Consider the following 20,332-nt stretch of genomic DNA (forward strand, 5'->3'; position numbering starts at 1 on the left):
CAAGCAGGCAGCCCCCTCCACCCCCTTCCAGCATCTGTTCCCTGCACTCCTTACAGCTAGAGCCCCCAACCCACAAAAGAAGACCAAGGGATGGGTAACAGGGACCTGCCAGCTGCTGCTGAGCCTGGCACCCCATTCAGCTGTCCTTGGTAGCCCCCAGGTGGAACAGGACAAGCAGCTTGGGGCTTTCCTCCATCTGGGGACAGCAGCAGGTAGGTCACCTCTTCCACCCCTGCTCCCTCTTGGTTGCCCCCCTCCTTAGTATGCCCTGCAGCATGGGGCTCCAGCCACATCTTGGACTTTGCAGGCAACCCAGATGCCTGCAGTGAAGCGGGAGCAGGCAGCAAGCATGCGACAGCTGAAGGGGGGTGCGGGCATGCCCCTGCACCTCCCTCCCCCAGGATCAGCCCCTTGCTCTGAACATATTGTGAAGTCAGGGGAAACTATAGCCATTTATTTCAGTGGAAGCAGGGTGGATTTCTACCTGGGTTAACAGCTTATGGACTCTAATTTTGATCACAAACCAGGTAATTTCTAGATGGGACTATAGCTGGTTTTCTGCCAAGTACAAGACCAAAAATAGTAGGATACATAACTACAGTATTTTCTCACATACAACATCTGCTTCCCCTCCCCCCCGCCCAAAAGAGGTGCTAGAAATCAAAGTATACATAATATGAGAGAAAAATGCTAAGAGTAATTTCTGCTCTTTGCCAAGTTAAACTGAAAATAAGATCCACTGAAACCTGCACAAAACAATAAGCAAGCTCAATTCCCTGGCTGCTGTTACTCAGTTACTTACTACAAGGAATTCTCTTTTTTTCCTTCATTCTGCCTTTCAAAAATAAGGTGTGTATTATATCTTGTGCATGCGGTCTGCGAGAAAATGCAGTACATTCAACCTTCTAAAAGACTCCAAATTTAGTTTTATTGACCACGTTTCAGGCTAGGCCTTCAAAAACACTGACCCAGTCCTTAGACAAGAACTTTAAAACCCAAAACCAAATGAAAAGGGATTGCTTTTAAATGCAAAGTATGCCTTTTGAGGAACAAAGATCTTCAACGCCAGCTAAGCAGGTACATATTTTTAAAATGTTTCCAAATAATACAGCATTTCATTAATTTGTTAATGGCTTCATCATTACACAGCTGTAAGAATTTGAGATAAGAAGGTGCTTAAACATGTTTGCAGCAATGTAAAAAAAAAAAAAAAACAAAAAAAAAAAAAACAAAAACATAAAACACCCAACACAACACTAATTCCAAGAGCTGTAACAAAACATCAACTCTCAAAAGAGGATTAATTTTTTTACTTCAACCTCTCTGCTCAAAATACAAATCCCTTTTCTGGCACCCACACAAGTAATTAGCACTAACTTCTCTCATTTGCCTTAGCAGAGTAGCCAAGATCAGTAGCAGGTTGCAAGGGTCAGGGATCAACAAAGGGCAATGACAGTTTTCCCAAGTATTTGCTGACATCAAAAGAATGAAGAGATTTGGGAATCCCAAATTAAAAACCAGAATATATTACAGAATAAATTCTGGGTAAAAGCATATCAAACTCAGTAACCGATTGAAGCAGGGTCAGTAACGTTTTTGGGCAGTGCCATACACACCCACAACCCCAGCTTGTAAGATGTTGGCATGCGGCAGAGCAGCCCCAAGGGCCCAATCCTCTTTGTGGCCAATCCTCTTTGTGGCAGCGCAGCTCTGGCCCCTTCCCCAGGGCACAAGTACCAAGCAAAATGCCTTTCCAGCATGAACTCTGCAGTTCGTCCTCCAATCCATCTCCCCACTGCCTAGGGGCTCCCAGCCACTAACCCACTCCCCAATTCCTTCTCAGCCCAGAGCCTGCCATAATCTCCTTCCCCACCAGTATACTTATTCAGGTCTAGCTACTGTTCCCTTGCATTCAAATCTGGCAGCTCCAACTACAGTGAAGCCCAGTGCTCATGATTTCAAACATCTGCAAGTGTCCTGTGAGCACCATCTTGCTTTGGGGCTCGCATGGCTGGAGCTTGTGTCAGGAGAACATGGAAGGGGACCATGACCCTCTGCCCCACCAGCCTGCTTTGTTCTCAAACACTCAAGCTCTCCTGCAAGTTGCTCAGTGTTTACTGGTTTTAACCAAGTAGAAGGGGACTACAATGAACTCAGCCTTTCTAGTGGCTATTTGGCCTTTCCACTTCCAAGCCCAACCAAAACTCAGGAACTGCAGATGGCAAATGAAGCCAGGTGAAGGAGGGAATTTGGAAGTGAGAGTCCTTGGTCTTTCAACTGCAGCCAAACATTTGCCTATATGTGCAATTGTGTTATTAGGAAACAGAGAGTACAACATGGAAGAAATGGAGAGAATTCAGGTTGCTTGGTTGGGTGGAAAAAGGAGCACTTGCTATTTCAACCACCCCCACCCCACGCACTGCCCAGTTCTCAGCAGTGGGAACCTGGCTTCTGCCCTTCCTACATCCAGTTATCCTAAGCAGGGCAAAGGCACATTATATGATTTCACAGAATGGGGGACTGGGAGCTGAAGCTTGCCAAAAATTTCTGATTATACCCGGCAGACAGACACCAAAAATTTTCCAAGTACCCGAGGCTTTATTATATACTTAACATGCTCAACAAACCTTCAGTGGGCACTCCCTGCACGATTTCAAGTAAGAAACTCCCGGCCATGCCGAACGCTGCAGTGCCTGATCTCAGCAGAGCTACCCCACTGCAAGGACTCCTGGCAGTGCAGCGATCCATAGGACAGACCAGAGATGGGATTGCTACTTTGATGGCTCCCCGAGCGCATCAAATTTCTGTTCAGTTCCCATACAGTCCTCATCCCTGCAGTAACCAGACATTACATGACAACTAATGTGTATCCGTCACCTGTGGCTCACTCATCCTCTCCTCCTGGGGGACTGGCATCTGCAGAGGAATATTTGGTGTTGAGGAAGCTTATGCTTTGGGGGATTTTTCTTTAACTCCACACGCTATCCCATGCATGTTAGCAAAGTCAGGCTGAAGTTCACACTGGGAGCAGAAGGCAATAGTGGCCAAGATGGACTTCAGTTCCTGAGGGAATTTACTCTGGGACTAACGGACTAAAAAAGTCCCATCCCTCCCATTGTGTCCAAGGAACAGAGCTGTCCAATGCAGCCTGAAGCTAAGGAGCAAGACCTCCAATTTAAATGGATATTCTAGGAGAAGCCAGGAAGAGCAGCGAACATGCACAATAAGCTGCTATAATCTGTACGGATGAGAGGACCCTTCTGCAACCTTCTCTGTTAGTCTGAGTTCCCTACAGAGGCTGCGTGTTCTCACCCTTATACCAGTGCAGCTTGTCTCGACACACAACACATTGCCTGTGCTGGCACAAGTCACTCCACATCAGGGTAAAATTACCTAGACACAAACAGGTACAAAGGAACCCTCCTGGCCAGAACATGGGGACTGATAGGAGAACCAGTCCAGGGGTGTGAAACCAAGACTGCTTTTAGGGTTAAAGAGAAATGTGCAAGCAGAAATCTCAGGACAGCTTTGGACAAGGGATTAAAGAACACTTGAAAATAAGATTTTGCATATTTATATCAGCATGCGAGATCCTGAAAGTTCTTGGTATCCATGGAAATACAGCCCTGGGAAGATTGGGGAGAAGGCAAGAAGTGGGGGGCAAGTAGTAAGAGGGGGAAGTCCTCTCAATACAGATTGTTTACTGCAAGCTGAGAAGAAATGTGAAACCTCCCAACACACATTTTTCTAGCTGTAGAAGCCTTGGCCCATAGTATCCAAACATCCATGTTTAATAAGAAATCCCAAAAGGCAGAGCACAGGGATTAACATTAAAATCTCATTTAAGCCCTCCTGCATCCCCCCACAAGAGGGGATAAATCTGGAAAGTAAACAGAATCACTAGTACATATAACAAAATTATGATGTTACTCAGCATCTTAACACCCCATTCTAATGAGGTTTAATTCATTTACATGGCAGTCAATTAGACCTTACCTGTTACCATCCAATGAAACAAAATGCCCTGGCCAGCCTACTTGGAGGCCAACACACCACAACTGTTAAATTAGGACCTGATTCTGCAAGCATCAGCCATCAAGCAAAGGGCAAGGCACTGCAAATATCCTGATGGGAAGTTAGCAGGACTCCAAGAACAAGCAGCACCCCTGCCACCAAGCCTTACATCAAACAGGGCCCTGGATATTCCCCTTCAACCTCAGGGGTTTACAGCCTGCTGGCTGCATCATCTTCAACTGGAAATGAGAGCACCAGTTTGTCACAACAGGGAAACATTACAGTGATGCAGTACTGAAATTAAGGAACAGCTTGATAAACTTCCAGAAAGACCTCAAATTAAGAAGCCAGGCTTGCAGTTCAGAAGTAGGAGGACTGCATTGTGAAAAAACTGGAGGAATGTCTCCAGTTTTCACAATGCATGCACATGCTAGAGTTCAGCCTCTAAAGACCAGCTTTTCTGAATGTGAAGTCAGGATGGCAGCCACACTAGATGGGCTTGAGGAGGCCTGGGAAGTATACATGGGACAGTACTCGCCACTGGGAATGCAACAGAGAAAAATCAGGTGGCAACACCTCTATTTCTTTCTTCTTTACTGTCCCCTGCAAGTTGTGGATTTGGCTTGCTCTGCAGGAAAGGAGCCAGGTTTGAAGACTGACAGAGAGGGATTGTGCTGGGAGTTACCAGGAAAATTTGCAACAGGCCTTTTGGCTTGGAGAGACCCTCACGCCCCTCCTCTGGCGGGGCATGGGTTACCAACACTGGGACAGGAGACAAAAAAAATCCCATGGCTTCCTGCTTCCAAGGACACACGGTCATCCTGATTTACACTGAAAAACAGCAAGACATATCTTTACCTGAGACCGTTAGACAGCTTGATAGGATAAAATTACATAAATTATATACATCAGGAAGCACGGTAAAGGAGCCCTAAGCCAACAAAATTCTGTGTTTCTGCTAACAACCACTAACGCAAAGATTAAATTCCACAGATTTAAGTAAGACTTACGGACCTTTCCTCGCATGCAAAATGGGGCAAATTCATTGCAAGCGTCATTGACATCAATATTGACACCGTGCTGTTCAACATCTTTAGCAACGATTTAGATAAGGATGTGGAAAGCACGCTGGCCAAGTTTGCGGACGATACTAAATTAAGGGGAAAAGCAGTCATGCTAGGGAATAAGATGTGGATCCAAGCAGACCTGGACAAATTGGAAAAGTGGGTGGAGCATAACCAGATGCAGTTCAATAAGGATAAATGCAGAGTGCTTCATCTGGGGAGAATTAACTAGCTACATGAATATAGGTCAAGACAGGGGTTGGAAACCCCCAGCACGTGTGCCAAGCATGGCACACGAGACCATTTTGCTCAGCACACCGCCACCAGCCCCAGCTCTGGGTAACCTGGGCTGCTCCCAGCAGGAGGCTGGGAAGCTGCAAGCAGCCCAGGTCTGTGGTTGGCAGCAGCTACCCAGAGCCGAGGCTGGGTACAGGAGGCAGGCTGCAAACAGCTGCATGCACACCTTGAAGTGGACAGTGGGAAGGTTGCGCTGCCTCAGGGCCAGGCCCTATCACTGCTGTCTGCTCCGAGGTGCGTGCTCAGTCACCGCCAGCATGGAGCTGATGCTGGAACTAAGGAGCCCGGCACAGTCGTTTGCAGTCTGCCCACTGCAGCTGCCCAGAGCCCAGGCTGGCTACAAACAGCTGCACCAGGCTCCAGAGCCCCACCATCAGCTCTGGGCCGGCAGCAGGAGAGAGACCGGGGTTGCAGTGCCTAAAGCCCCGTCCCCCCCACCACCTGCTCCAAGACACTCATGCAAGCACTGGTACAGAGCTGATGCTGGAGCCCAGCACAGCTGTTTGCAGCCTGCCTGCAGCAGTGGTCCAGAGCCTAGGCTGGCTACAAGCAGCTGCTCTGGGCTCCAGAGCCCAGTCATCAGCAAGGATCCTGGTTTTCTGTTTCCCATGGAAGAAACAGAGAAAACCACGGATTTCCCGTTTTTAAAAATCTAAAAAAGGGAAAAATCTGTGTTTTTCTCTGAAGAGAAACCCATGGATTAGCCCCTTTTGCAAAGAGCTATGCAGGCTGGCAAAATTCCAGCCTCCAGGAGCTGTTTGCAAAAAGGGCAGGGAAGGGCAGGGCCTGACACCTACACTTACCTCCAGCAAGAAGAATGAGCTGTAAGTGGGGCTTGCAGGGCACAGGGAGGGGGAAGCTACCTAGGGGCTGAGGGAGCAGCGAGGTTTGCAGTCAGCCAGGTACTCTGGCCAGGAGGGGGTTCGCAGCCTCCTTGCTCCCTGTCAGAGTGCTCAGCTGGCTGGAAACCCCTGCTGCTCCCCACTCCCTCAATTCCCAGCCAGATTGGGCGCCCTGGCCAGGAGCGGGGGTTTCCAGCCAGCTGAGCACTAGTAGGCAAGCTGCAAACCGCCTCCCGGCCACAGTGCCCGGTAGCTGCAAACCCTGGGTCACAAACGCTGTGCTCCCCGCCCTGCTGCCCTTCCCCAGGCTCTCCAGTATAGCGTGTGCGACTGGCGTGGCAGGACACAGTGGGGCCATGCACAAAAGCTACCTGCCGCTGCAAGCTCTGCGCTGCCCTGGCCACACTTCCTCTGCATGCACAGGGGCAGGGCAAATCTGCCCTGCCCCCACCCCCCACACAGATCTGGGAGGCGCAGGCTTTCCAGTGCACCCTGCCACTGGGAGCTGTCCCTGCCCAAGCTTGCAGGAGGCAGCAGTGCGGGGAGGGAGCCGGCTCATGCTCCTGCTGTAGCAGCCGCTTCCTTCCATTGGGGGCAGGGGGCTGCGGACCTGGGTCCTGGCCCCATTGCCCTGGCAGCTGGGGACCCCCTCCAGCAGGGCTGGGGGACATTTAATTTTAACCATGGATTTTTTAAATCAGAGAATTTGCAATTTTTTAAAATCAGAGAAAACTAGGATCACTGGTCATCAGCAGGGGAGAAGCCAAGGTTGTGCTGCCTCAGGCCCCCTCCCAACCATCTGCTCTGAGGCACACATGCAGCTGTTTGCAGGCTCCCGGCTGCAGTCAGCCCCAGCTCTGCCAACTACGGAGCCTGGGCTGCTTGCAGCAGGGCTTGCAGCTGAGCCCGTCCAAATTCCCACCCACTGCAAGCCCAGCACTGGCCCAGCCCCACCTACTGGGATGAGGCTGGTGCTGCCCCTTGCCAGGTATGCTGCGCTTGTGCTGGCTTAGCTGTGTGGAGTGGGTGCGTGGTTGGGCTGATAGGCAGGCTCTGGGCCGGGATCTTGGCTGGCCACGCTGCAGCCCCAGGGAAGCACAGGGGCTCTGGCAGGCCCAGGGCATTGTTGGGTCAGACTCTGTCCGGTGGCCCAGCAGCCCGGCTCTCTGCACCCATGCATCTGGTTCTGTGCGTCTGTGTGCACACACGTCTGGTTCTGGATGTGTGCGTGCATGCATCTGTTCTGGTTCTCCGCGTTTCTGCGTGCATGTGTGCTTCCTTCTGCTCTCCTTCTCTCTCTCTTTCCCCCCTCTCCTCTTTCTCTTATTTCTCTTTTCTCTCTCTCACTGCAACATGCTTAACAAAAAACTTACACAAAGGCAACATTTATGATTATTAAGTATACTAGTACGCAGCGCATCCTGCCATGTAACACCCCCCTCCAAATTTGTTTTTCTGGCATGCCGGCACTCGGCACGTTCCAAGGTAGACGTTATGGTTTTTTCGGCACTCCGGCCAAAAAACGTTGCCTACCCCTGGGTTAGGAGATGTCCTGGCCAGCACGATGGCTGAAAGAGACCGCAGGGTTATAGTTGATCACAGGATGAACATGAGGCACCAGTGCAACAGTGTAGTCAGAGCTGTTAGCATACTGGGATACATTAGCTGATGCGCCGCGAGCAGAGCTAAAGAAGTGATACTTCCTCTCTACTCTGCACTGGCGAGACCCCAGTCTGTGTCCAGTTCTGGGCACCGCACTTCGGAAAAGATGTAGAGAATCCCGAAAGGGTCCAGAGAAGGGCCACAAGCATGACTAAGGGCCAGGAGGACAAACCTGACAAGGAAAGACTAAAGGGATCTGGGACTGTGCGGCCTGTGGAAGAGAAGACTGAGGGGGGACTTGGTGGCCATCTATAAGTATGTAAGGGGTGAATATCAGGAGCCGAGATAAAAAAAAAAAAACAAAACAAAAAACTGTTCGCTGGGGTGCCCCAGGGGAGGACAAACAGCAATGGCCATAAAAAACTGTTGGAGGATGGTTTCAGGTTGGATGCAAGGAAGAGCTTCTTTATGGTAAGGGTGACCAGAGTCTGGAATAGACTTCCCGAGGAGGTGGTGCAGTCCCCAACCATGGAAGTCTTCAAGAAGAGACTGGACAAACACCTCGCTGGGATCATTTGATGTCAGCAGTATTCCTGCACAGAGCAGGGGGGCTGGACTCGAACTTTCAAGGTCCCTTCCAGCCCTTAATTTCTATGATTGTTACACCCCAAATGAACTCAGGCCCTTCTTGGCAAGAGCAAAATCTACTGTGCAATGTTTAGGCCACTTTTAAAAAAGTTACTCAAGAGTTAAAAGTAACAGCAGTCATAAAAATCATTTGCTCTGCAGCTGAACAGCAATAGATTTTTATATGTATAACGTGTAATTATTTTTAGGGTCGCTCAATAGCTGCAGCAGCAGGATCCTTTAGATGTTAATGGAGCTATACAAATATACTGTCAGAACAGCAGTTTTCCTAGTAAAAATGGGGGAAAGAAGCATGCATTTTCTTCATGGCATTGCACCTAATTCTATTCCTCTTAACACCTCCACTCTACACGTGGACTCCTTACCCTTAGGCAAAAGCTGCAAGGGGTGACATGTGTCTTGATCTGCACAAAAATGGCGCAAAGTTTTCTGTAGGATTACCACAAACAGAATGGAGGAAAAAAAAAGAGAAGATTCTGACGTCACGTCCTGCTGCACCTTTCTACACGAGCACAAAGTGCTCCAGAAGGCTATTCTAGCCTGTTGTATTTGAGTAACCTGTCCGGCAGCAGTCCTCTACCCTACAGGCGGCTGCATTCAGTGAGGAGCAAAGCGATTCACGCCAGAGCCTTCTGGAGCACTTCATGCTCGGGAAATTGCAAGCAGGCAGATTACGAGCATTATGCTAAACGTGGACAGACTGGGGCACAGGAGGGGAGACCCTCCCTTCCCCTACCATCACATGGCTGAATCCCAGCGGGGTCAGTGAGGGCAGTCATTCCCAAGGTAACTGAACTGAGCTGCCTGCCTCATATGTCATTTGAAGAAGCTCTTAAAAACCGAGGCCTGGCATGCCTAGTATGGACGCTCAGGATCCTGTGGTACTTCCTATAGGAACAAGGCTTGACCTTAGAGCCTTTATGCAGAAGAGGGGAAAAGTTGTGCTGTCCTAGCCTGCTGTATTTGAGGAACCGTCTGGCAGCTGTCCTCTACCCTACAGGTGGCTGCATTCAGCGAGGAGCAAAGTGATTCACTCCTGTGCCTGAATCTATCCATGTTTAGCATCCTGCTCATAATCTGCCCGCTTGCAGTTTCATCCAGTGATCAGCCATAACCCCAGCTCTGGCATCAGATACAGCAGAACAAAGCCCACTACTAAGCCTGTTTTGTAAACCACATTCAGAGCAACGTGAAAAAGGGCTCCATATTTCTAAAAGCACAGCACTGCCGTTGGCCGAACCTGCACTTAACTCTCTAGCCAGGACGCGCAGGCTGGCCGACTGCCTGGTGCCTCCTCCACCTCTTCCCTCCTCCTACCCGTGTTCCTCCCTCCCAGGTCCAAACAGGTTGCTGCTCCCAAGGGACCAACCTACACAGACCCTCTACTCCAAGCCTTCCCTTCCCCGATTTAAAAACAATTCAGAACTTACCCTGCCACCTACAGCTCAATTTTTAGAGAGAGCCATTAGTATCTATTCATCTAATGTAAAGGGTCACTCCAACTTGTAAAGCTAGGAGTGTACAGTCCTTATAAAACCAACGGCAAACAGCTCTCCTCTCTCTGTAGTTTCCTCATCTCAGATTAATAGCTATAATAGTTTTCTCTTTACTCGTTCTGATCCTCTAAAATCTAGGACCTTACACCGTGTGGAGCCACTTCCCACAACCCCCTGCAACAGGAAGAGAAGCTGCCCCTGAACCTCCCTGCAAAATATAGGTACAGAGCAAAGACAGCAAGCTGTGGCACCATGAATGTCTAACTAGACAGGTAGCTGTATTGCTTGTCAAGGCCAAATACAGCACCCATGCAGAGAGGACCAAAGCAGTATATGGCCTTATGCTCCTGTGGGTTAACCAACACCCCTGCTTGCCTGTGGTTGGCACAGAACAAAAAAATAATCCCAAAAAGGAGCTGATGAAAGCAATAAGAAGGAAAGCATATTGCATTGCAAAATTACTATATGTAAAGCAGATTTAAAAGTTGACTATACTGTGCTATAGTAACATCCAGCAGCATTATAGTTAAAAGATGCGTTTGCATTCCCATTATAAATCTCATTTTCATGGGTTTATAACCTCAGCCTTGAAAATTCACTAAAAGGCCATAAAAAATAAAATACAACCTGGCCTGTGAGATTGCTCCTCAGCCCTGGTTCTCCAGCAGACACATGCTACTAATGAGTTAGTGATCCAGAAAGGCTTCTGTAAAAGCTCACATGTCCTATTCAGATGTTCTCCAGACCTGCCTTCCCTTGGCACATCTCCCTGCTCCAGCTTGCATTTCTCCAAAGCATCCCTATTCGCGCCATCATGCTTTTTTTTTTTTTTAAATGCAGTATAGTTTTGCTAAAGAGGTGAAGCAATATTATGTACCTGACTGTACTTTTGAGACCAATACCTCATCCAGAAGGCTGTCCCCCCTACTTGCGCAGGGTGCCAGGATAAGGCAATACAGCTCAGACAGACCGTGCAAATGTGTGTATTCACTTTACACGTGCACATCTGAGAGCACCTGGCTGGCTTCTAGCATCCAGCATCTTTGCGTGCTTCAGAAAGATTCTGTATCCATAGGTCCTTCCATCTCAGGAAGTGCCAAGAAGCAACATCCTATATAGCTCCTGCATCACCTTACTCTAACCCACAGCAGAGAAAACCCCAGTATCTGATTATTAAGGAATCACCCAACCTCTGTCCCTCTCTTTCCCCTTGTCAGAGATCCACAGGCAGACACTCTAGAGCAATGGTTTCTGACCTTTTTCCCCACTTGTAGAACCCTAAAAATTTCAGCTGGAGATGTGGACCCCTTTAGAAATTTCAAATGGAGGTGCAGACCCCTCTGAATTGCAAATGTGGTATTCACATACTTTTGATTGATCACAGTCATCTCTCATAGACAGGTAAATCGGGGGCAGGGGAGAAGAGAGAAAGGGGGCAAGTTGAGATACACACGGTCAGGGAGGGAGGGAGCCCAGCCAAGGTGGTGAATGTGCTTCCAATTTTAATCAAGCTCAATTGTTCAAGTCTGTGTGGCTCTACCACTGGACAAGTTTCCTTCCTCCCAGACCCATCATTCTGGGCTCCAGATATTCCACAAATGCATGGCTGGCATCCTGCATGCAGGCCCCAAGCTCAGAGGCACTGACGTTCAGATGCCCCCTAGTCACGCTTGCTCCTATCAGAAAGGCTAAAGAAGCAAGCCAGGGGAACAAGAGCACACACAGTCCCTCATTATCACAAAATTATACAGTCAAGTTGCTCACATTTGTGAACTTGCAGGGGTCGGCCTGCCCCATTTGCAATGGACAGGTTTCACCCTGGGAAAGCCACCTGGTCGATCATGGTATCTCCCTGGGTTCTGGCTGTCTAGAGCAATTACTTCTGATAATTGTGAAGGCAAGGTGGATCAAGATTTCACTTGTGACTGGTCTAAAGCAAAGCACTTTCCACCTGGCCTGTGATGTAGCAAAGGATTTTCTTGTAAAAAGTAATGGCAGGTTTATATTTTTCCTGCATATCCCACCATTTAGATACACTGTGTATCAGACTGTCTGTGAAGTCAGAACAGACTCAAGGTATTTTACCATATAAGTAACACTAACAGAAAGCAGCATAAAAGAACTCAACTTGCAAAATGACAGGAGCTCTTCAGCACAGCAGACTGAGCAGCAAACTGTTCAACTGGGCACCTGAGCAGAGAGGAAAACAAAATCCTCTACTCCTATCAGGAGCAGCAGCTGTGTATAACTCACACCTGAAAGGATGAACTTTAGCTGTGAATAGAAACTTCAGCTGGTCAGCAATTCAGGGCTTAGCCTATCTTGATGGCGCAGACAAAAAAAAAAAAAAAAAGTGACAATTTTCACCCAATCTGGCTCCTGACAGCACTGTATAAAACACAAGTAACTGCTGCAGATGCTTTAAAAGGGTCTGATCTCGTGGAAATCTGAATCCTCACTGCAGGAGGGTTCAGATGACTGTGCTCCAGAGCAGAGCATCTTCATTAACTTCTGTCTGCACTCACTGGGAGCAGGGCTCTGCTGCCAGCCCAGCACTGCTCCTGGTGCTGCTTTCAGAATGGGAACAGAAGGGAGTAGAGGGAGCTCATTCTGGGGGGTGCCCAGCCAATACTGGAGGGTGGGGCAGGTGGATTGGAGGCCCCTCCCCCCCAGGTAGGGACTCCAATCCATCCTCCTGACTCCAACAGGGTTGGAGAAACCCCAGAACAGCACCTCTTCTCTGGCTTTTCCCCCTCCCATCTTGAATCAACATGGGACCAGGGGGGCGGGTGGGCAGAGTTAGGGGAAGAGGCCGCATCTCTGCAGCCCCATTCCCTGGATCAGCTGCAAAATACAGAGTTCACTCTCCCACCCTCCCAACCCAACACTAATGTCTGTTTGGTCAGGTGGATTGGTCTAACTCATGACACTTTCTGTAAAGTGCCATGAGTTAGACCTAGGAGCTGCACCCTCCAGCTGCACCTTGGAGGTTCTTTAGTGACAGGTGGAATAGCAGTTAAGCGGCAAAAAACAGCTATCAGATGGCAACTGTTTTCAGCATCTACCATTCAGAGATGGATCCGAGCCAAGAACCCAAGTGGTAAAAAAGATTTTTATAACCCATTAACCATCCCTTGAGCCATTCAGTTCAGTAAACCGTGGTTTTTAATAAAGTTAATTTCCAATTCACCATACTGCACTGTGAGATTAAGTAAAGCCATCTATAAACACAATGAGATGATTCAATGGTTTGAGTGGGAAAATAGAATTCTCGCAAAATATTTTTCAGGATAAAGAAGATGAACTGTAATACCAGAGTTGTAATCAAAATTTAATGCAATGAAAACTATAACCATGAAATCCTTTACTTGAAACAAGATACAGTATGGAGCCCTTAAAAGGCTATTCAGTTCTAACACAAAATTGAGAAATTGACAAGAAACCACTTACAATTCTTGCAATTGTAGTATATTAAAAAATTAAATTAAGAAAAAGACATTAAGTCAGCACATTTCTTAAATTCAACTTCCCAGTGTGGGACCCAATGAAGCCAATTCAGCACAGCAGTGAATGCAATACTGCAAGGATCTGAGGGCAGCATCAGCTCCTTTTGATGCCAATGGAAGTACTTTAAGTAAGGAAGGATGGCACCTTCCTTGGGTGAAAAAAGACATTGCATTTGAAGTGGTTCTGACTGATATGAATCAAAACCTAGAAGTGGAGAAGCCCATTTCACATGTAGCTCGTCCCTGGAATAAATGGCAATTAACTCAAAATTAACCATGACTGTCATGGGAAAAGAGAGTGTCATTTCTGACTGATCAGAGTCAAAACCTTGGAGCAGCATAGCCCTTTGCACATGCAGTTTGAATGTCAATTAACTAAGTAGTCCCCTGATTGTACCGGGCAGGACGGAGGGGGGTGTTAGTAGTAATTGCTATTCAAGCTGCATGTATAAGAACTGTCCCCCACCTGTTTTGATGCAGATGAGAAGCAGGGACAAATCCGAATGGGGACCTGAAACCCAACCTGTTTTTTACCCTGAGTAAACAACCGCCCCCCCTCACCAAACCCCACCCCCCCCCAAAAAAAACAAAAAAAACGGAAATTTGCATTCTTATATCAACAGGTTTCTTGAGAGAACCCTCAAGGTTGCAGTTAAGACAATAATTACTGAACTATTTTTAGAAATATTGTCTGAATACCTTGTATTTTCTTTTTGCATACCCAGGTATACATTTAAAATAAACAAGATATCCTCAAGGCTTAAGTTTTTAACAGAGGAATGCACAACCCAACACACCTTTTAATGGGATGTCAAGCTGAAGGTTTTTTTTTTTTTTTTTTTTTTTTTTTTTTTTTTTTTACACACACACACACACACACACACGCCCCTAGAGAGGGGCCGGGGGTGCTTTAATTAAAGTGCCCAGATCCTCTCATGCATCGCATTCCCGTGCTTCAAAATGGCAGTGGGGGCACTTTATCTAGAACTCAAATGAGGTTTAGATGAAAATGGTGGCAGGAGCACTTTTAAGCACAGGGACACTGATACAGAAAGCATGGAGGCTGGCTTGAACACAGTAATTACCACTCCAGCAGACTGAATTAATCCAATCTGCTCCAATGCACTGTAATTACAGCGCACTGCAGCAGCCTCCAGGCTCGTGTACAGGCAACCTGAGTTTGTAAGAGCTGATTTTGAGAGGCTCAACCAGTTACTGTCAATTACTGCTTTTGCTCTGACTTTAATTCACTTGAGTCTCTGAATTTGGAATTCAGATCTCTCTCATGGTAATTCCTTAAAAAGGCATGAGACAGGCTGGTTGGTTGGTCTAAGCAAAATCTTTGTTATCACACACGCTCAGAAATGTGTACATCTCAACAACCTAGCTTGCAAACAGAAGGAAAACAGACCAGAACACAGTGTTACTACTCGCTGGGCATGTCTACACATGCATTAAGGCACTTTTTCTAATGTGCATTAAATTTAGTACCTCCAATGTGAGGTACTAAAGAAATGCGCATTAAGCTGCCTTAAGGCGCAGTAACGAATATGCACAGTTTTTAAGTGATACCTAACACACAGTAGCCTATTTTACTGCGCATTAGCATAATTGCACTTTATGCAACATTTTAAATGCTCAGTAAAATAGGTGTCTATGAACTAAAGTGCGTGTATAGAGGCACCTACTAGGATCCAGGAAAATGCTTAGCAAATAAGTGCCATGAGCCCACTGCAAGTCATTTAATTTCTCTGCATTTTGAGCGCTTTGCAGTATTTACAGTAAACACTGATATGACGAGTTACAGTCCCATCATTTCACTGAGCTATGCTATGTGTGCGGGCCGGGTGTGAGCCGGGCCCTTTTTTGTGCTCTGCGTGGGCTGTGGCCAGCAGCCCGGGCACACGGGGTCAGAGAGAACGGGCGACACGCTAGAATTAGGCACGGACTCGTAATGGTAGATTTAAAGATTGTTTACTTACACCGGAGATGGTTGCGGTGCAGGCTGGAAAACTTGCTTGAGTTGCAGTTACAAACAAAACGACACGAACAATCACGTGGAGTTTGCTAGGCTCCATGGAAACAGAGCTCCGGATGCCCTGGACAAGCGCGCCACCGAAATAGAAACCTCATAGATAAGTCTTAAAAAAAAAATTATCGCTTGAAGACGGAAAGAGGTGGGCAGTGGATCAGGTCGCCAAACTCCTCCGAATCTCACACAGGGTCTCTATTACCCTGCCGTGTACCCAGAGTCCCCACGAGATGGATGTGGAGTCCTCTTCGGCTTGGGCAGAAACCGCTCAAGCGTCTTATACGACTAGCAGGCCAATCGTTAGCCGCCACGTGGGAATAATTTAGAACTAGCCAATAGCGGAGAACAAATTTGCATGCGGGTGGCAGGAACTCCTTTGCACCGTGCATTTCTCTTGCAACTTGAGCAATGCACCCTGCAAATAAAGCTACAAATTGGCAGGAAATTCTCCCTTGCACCGGGGTTCTCCTCTGCAGCAGAAAACTCCACCGTGCAACGAAGCTGCAATTTAGCGGGAAAACTTCTAGTGCCGAAGCGCACACAAAATCATACCTTTGGGTTATGACACTATGTAGTTCCTCAAGTCAGGGACTGTGACCAGTGCTTATAAAGTAACATCTCTGCCACCTTTTCATCCACCGCTCCACAAGGGCTCTTTTAGAGATTGTACTTCTTTTTCCAGGTATTTGTGCAACACCTACATTTTCAATGCAGAAGTCTCCTAAATATTCCAGGTAAAAATTATGACAGTAAAAACTAATAGTGGCCACTGACCTCAGCCTATTAGCCTTTTAGACAGCTGATCTGACTCTCCCGTCCCCCTTTTACTTATCTCAATTGCTGGCTGCCCTTCATGCCGCCCTGCCCCAATGGGGAGCCAGCATTAAGGATTTTGTTGTCGTTGATTTTACAGACTATCCTGGTTTTCACGGTTTCCTGAAGTCTGGGAAACCACAAATTAAGTAGGTCCCTAGTTAGAAGTCTCAAATTCATTTCCCAGGGAATCAGGAAGTTGATATCTCCAATGCATTAATTCAGAAGTAGAAAACGAATACAAATAGCTGCTGTTTCACTTGTGCTAAACCAATGGTGCTCAACCTTTTCGCTCTACAGGCTAGATGAGTGGCGTAGGGTCTGTCTGCAAACCAGATCAGGGCTGGGAACCAAAACCACCCTTTTCTGCTCCCCTCCCCATGCACCAGGGTTGGGTCCCAAAGGCCCAGTGCTGCTCCCTGCCACCTCCTGCCTCCCCTACCCCAAACACCAGGATTGGGCTCTGAAGTCTGGTACTGCCCCTGCCAGCCACCCCCTCCCTCACCAGGATTGAGCCCTGGGGACCAATGCTGCCCCATCTCTGCGCACTAGGATCGAGTGCTGGATCTGATGCATGGGACACAGGACTCCCTATGGGCCCAGAGATTTGGGAACCGGGGAGCAGTGCCACTGTTCTCTTGCTGCTCAAATTCTGGACCAGTGGGGAGTCCCACAGACTAGATGACATGGCACCGTGGGCCACATCCTGACCTATAGGCTGGAGGTTAAGCACCCTTGTGCTAAATGATCTGCACGAGTACTAGTTAATGCAAGCCTATTTCTATAGGTCTGTAGATAAATCAGAGCACTCTATATAAAACAGGAGCTGCCTGGGAGAAGTAGGGTGGTTTGAACACAGTAGCTACTATGAAGGACAAGAAGGTCAGAGGGGTGAAGCCACATTTCTAGAGTATATCATGCTGGCCAATGGTGTAGATGTTCTTTGATAGGTAGTGGTTAGGACAGACTAATAAAAGCTCTAACACAGTAGGATGCAGAAACTCTTCTTTTTTTCCTTTTTCAGAAGCAAAGCATGGTGCCCATTTACAATTAACTTATTAAACACTGGTACTGTTATAGTATTAGAAGTATGAACTGTGGTTAGTGAATTAAACCACTAAATTTCAAGTTACACTGGGGAATATTCCCTAGGCATTTTAGAAAATGGTCATTTGAACATAATGACTACTTGCCTAATACTCTTTAAAAGGGAGACTTTTTAACCCAGGCTGTTTTGAAAAATGTTACCCCTTTTTCTCAAGTTCTTAGAACTCAAACCTCATCCTCTCCCCCACTCCCCCCGCTTGTACACAGACTGAGGAAAAAAAAAAAAAAGATCCCCCCCCCCCCCCAAAAAAACCCAACAACCAAGCTTTCCTACTTTTTTAACTCCTTATCAATTTCTCAGCTTTACATGACCAAGTTCAAATGAAGAAAATATTCTTTCCACCAAGAGCTGAGCTAGAAAGAATAAAACAGGAGTTTGATACCATCCAGGGGAGCTCAGGGGATAATCCTGATCAAGGAATACACAAGGCGATGCCTGCTGGAGCCAGAGGCCAGGCTCTAACACCTGTGATGACTTAGCTGATCCTTTGCACCCAGGTGTGCAGCCCCTGCATCCCTTGTAGGGTCAAGCTTTTAATTCATGAAATATTGTGCCAGATTTTTAAATCTTGACCTCACAAGTTAGATACTTTCCCACTCATTCCTATATAGAAGAAAATCAGCCTTAACTCCAGAGTTTTTAGTAGATGCTCAGTGTCTCAGCATATTTTATTTAACATTAACAGTATATTAAATATATACCTTAACCTATGCTGTATTCAGTTCAAGTTTAATTTTAAGCTGGTTTATTTTAAAAAGGGAAATTTTATAATAAATTTAAATAAAAATATCCCATTTAAATAAAAAAATTGATTTTACTTATTTTTAAATCCAAGTGGCTTGAGGCACTAATGCATGAGCTATTACTTTTCAAAAAAATCAGGTCTGCCTTGCACAAAAGCAACCTTTTGAGGAACACCCGTGCAAATACTGCTTCTGTGGGTGAGGCACATATCAAATGTTGAAAACAGTCAGCAAATCAAAACAGCTGTAAAAAGTTAAAAATTGTTCCCCCTTTTTAAAAATCATTAAAGACATTTACATGAGTGTCTGACTCCAAATCACAGCTCTCAAGAGGAATTGGAGAGAGCAGGTGACATCAACAATACACATTTAAAAGTTTTTGGCAGTGTATCATTCTCTGGGGAGAATTCAAATCTCTGTTTAATAGCTAACAAGCTCAAAGCTCGCTGACTGCAAGTGGATCCCGAGATGATTGTGCAAGACTGTCACAGCTCTGCTCTGCTGTTCTACACCTGCCGCAGGTAGTGACGGCAGAGATTCATCCAGGCAGGTAAGTCTCCCTGTCACGCACGGCTGGCAAGAAAGCTATGACACTTCCAGTCCAGATCAGCCTAGTCATCCACCTAGCCACGTAGCTCATCTCAGGCTGCGATTGCTACCAAGGGTTTAAGATGAAGGTAAAAGAAACCCAAAAGTAGGAAGTTCACCTGCTTATAAAAAGTGTTCTCCCTTGGTTAGAAATCTGCTTGCCTACTTTTTCCTGGGAAAAGACAGAAACTTAAGCAATAAAAGGCAGACCCAGCCACACCCATCAATTAGTTTTACTTTGGCCTCTGAAATCCTCCAGCCCACTGTCTGTTGACAGCAGCAAATCTAATGAATACTCTGATAAAACTCATGCAAGTACTGAATATCCAACAGCACTAGTAGTGCGTCTCATCTATAACAACATGCAAGTATATACAAACACACAAAGAAAAAGATGCACCTCATTTCCAGGGGAAGTTATAGCAGTAGTGTACTAGTCATCTATACAAGGATACTAGAGATGCAATGCTATGAAAAACACCATAGACTGTTCAAAACCATGAACGGTCAGGAAACTGGTTCTCTCACTGAAACCACCACACACCTTAAACACGCTAACCTACAGGGGCACCACGTTTTCATACCGACTGACTTTAGTCTTTTCCTTCCAACTTGGAAGAGCTCCAAAGGAAATTCTGTGTTCAAGTACTGAGGAGACCTAACCCAAAATTTAACTTGGCTCTACCAAGTTGGGCTAAGTCAAGATGTGTTCATCGTTTAGATGTACAACAGCACAGCTCCGCACTTGGGGTAGCCACTCAGCGCCCAGAGCGATACCAGTGGCAAGGCAGAGCAACCAGCAATGTGGCAACTGCTGCTTTTGGTACCTCTGCCCACGAAGGCAGCATCCACGGCTGCTGCCCCAGTAACCCCCCCACCCCGTTACGCTACCAATCTCTTACTAGGGCTAGGGCCAAAATTTGCACACAAACCAGTTTAAGTGATCAGAAACTGGTTTAAACCTGTACCAGAACAGAAGTTCAGTGCATATAAACCAGTTTCAAGGAGGCTGAAACTGGTTTAAAATAGATCTGGTTGAATGCAGTATCAGACTTCACTGATTTAGGTCAACCCAGTTTATGTAACTTCTATCCCAGACCCCTTCTTGGTTCAAGTTAAAATCATAGTCCCCCAGCATCCCAGCATGCTTCGCAGCCCTGGGCTGGGCTATGCTGTCTGCTCCAGAGAGCACAACTGGCCCTGGCCCTCTGCTCCCTAGCTGGGGCAATAAGGGCTGGCTGATGTGGGGGTGGGAAACCTGGCTGGAGACCACAGCTGGGTCAGTCAGTGGGGGGCCCTGCCAGGCCATTCCCAACTTGATCCTAGAGTGGAGGGGGTGGGAGGCAAGCGTCAGGGCTCGGGGTGGCAGGGGAGGGCAACAGCCCAAGGAGGACTCCCAGCAGGACAGGGGCCTGGCAGGAGACCAGACTCCACCCCCTCCCACCTCTGGCAGAGACGGAGGCAGGCAAGCACTTGATAAGAGGAAGGGAAGGGAGGGTAGTTTCTCTCAGCTCCCCCAGGCCATAGGGAAGGGGGAAGTGGCTGGGGAAACTGGGGTTGGAGGGACTGGTCCCCTGCC

At 47.3% G+C, this 20,332-nt stretch overlaps 1 protein-coding gene and 1 non-coding gene across 2 annotated transcripts in view; both read right to left on the minus strand.

Annotated features, from left to right (window-relative positions):
* Window positions 1–20,332, minus strand: part of LOC102375640 (unconventional myosin-Vb) — a 344,293-nt gene that overhangs the window by 247,822 nt on the left and 76,139 nt on the right. The gene's annotated exons all lie outside the window — the stretch shown is intronic.
* Window positions 11,668–11,824, minus strand: LOC112551801. Its single transcript, XR_003096112.1, has one exon. It is a non-coding gene; the product is annotated as a U1 spliceosomal RNA (small nuclear RNA).

Source organism: Alligator sinensis, unplaced genomic scaffold, assembly GCF_000455745.1.
Source record: "Alligator sinensis unplaced genomic scaffold, ASM45574v1 scaffold24_1, whole genome shotgun sequence".
Taxonomy (NCBI): Eukaryota; Metazoa; Chordata; order Crocodylia; family Alligatoridae; genus Alligator; species Alligator sinensis.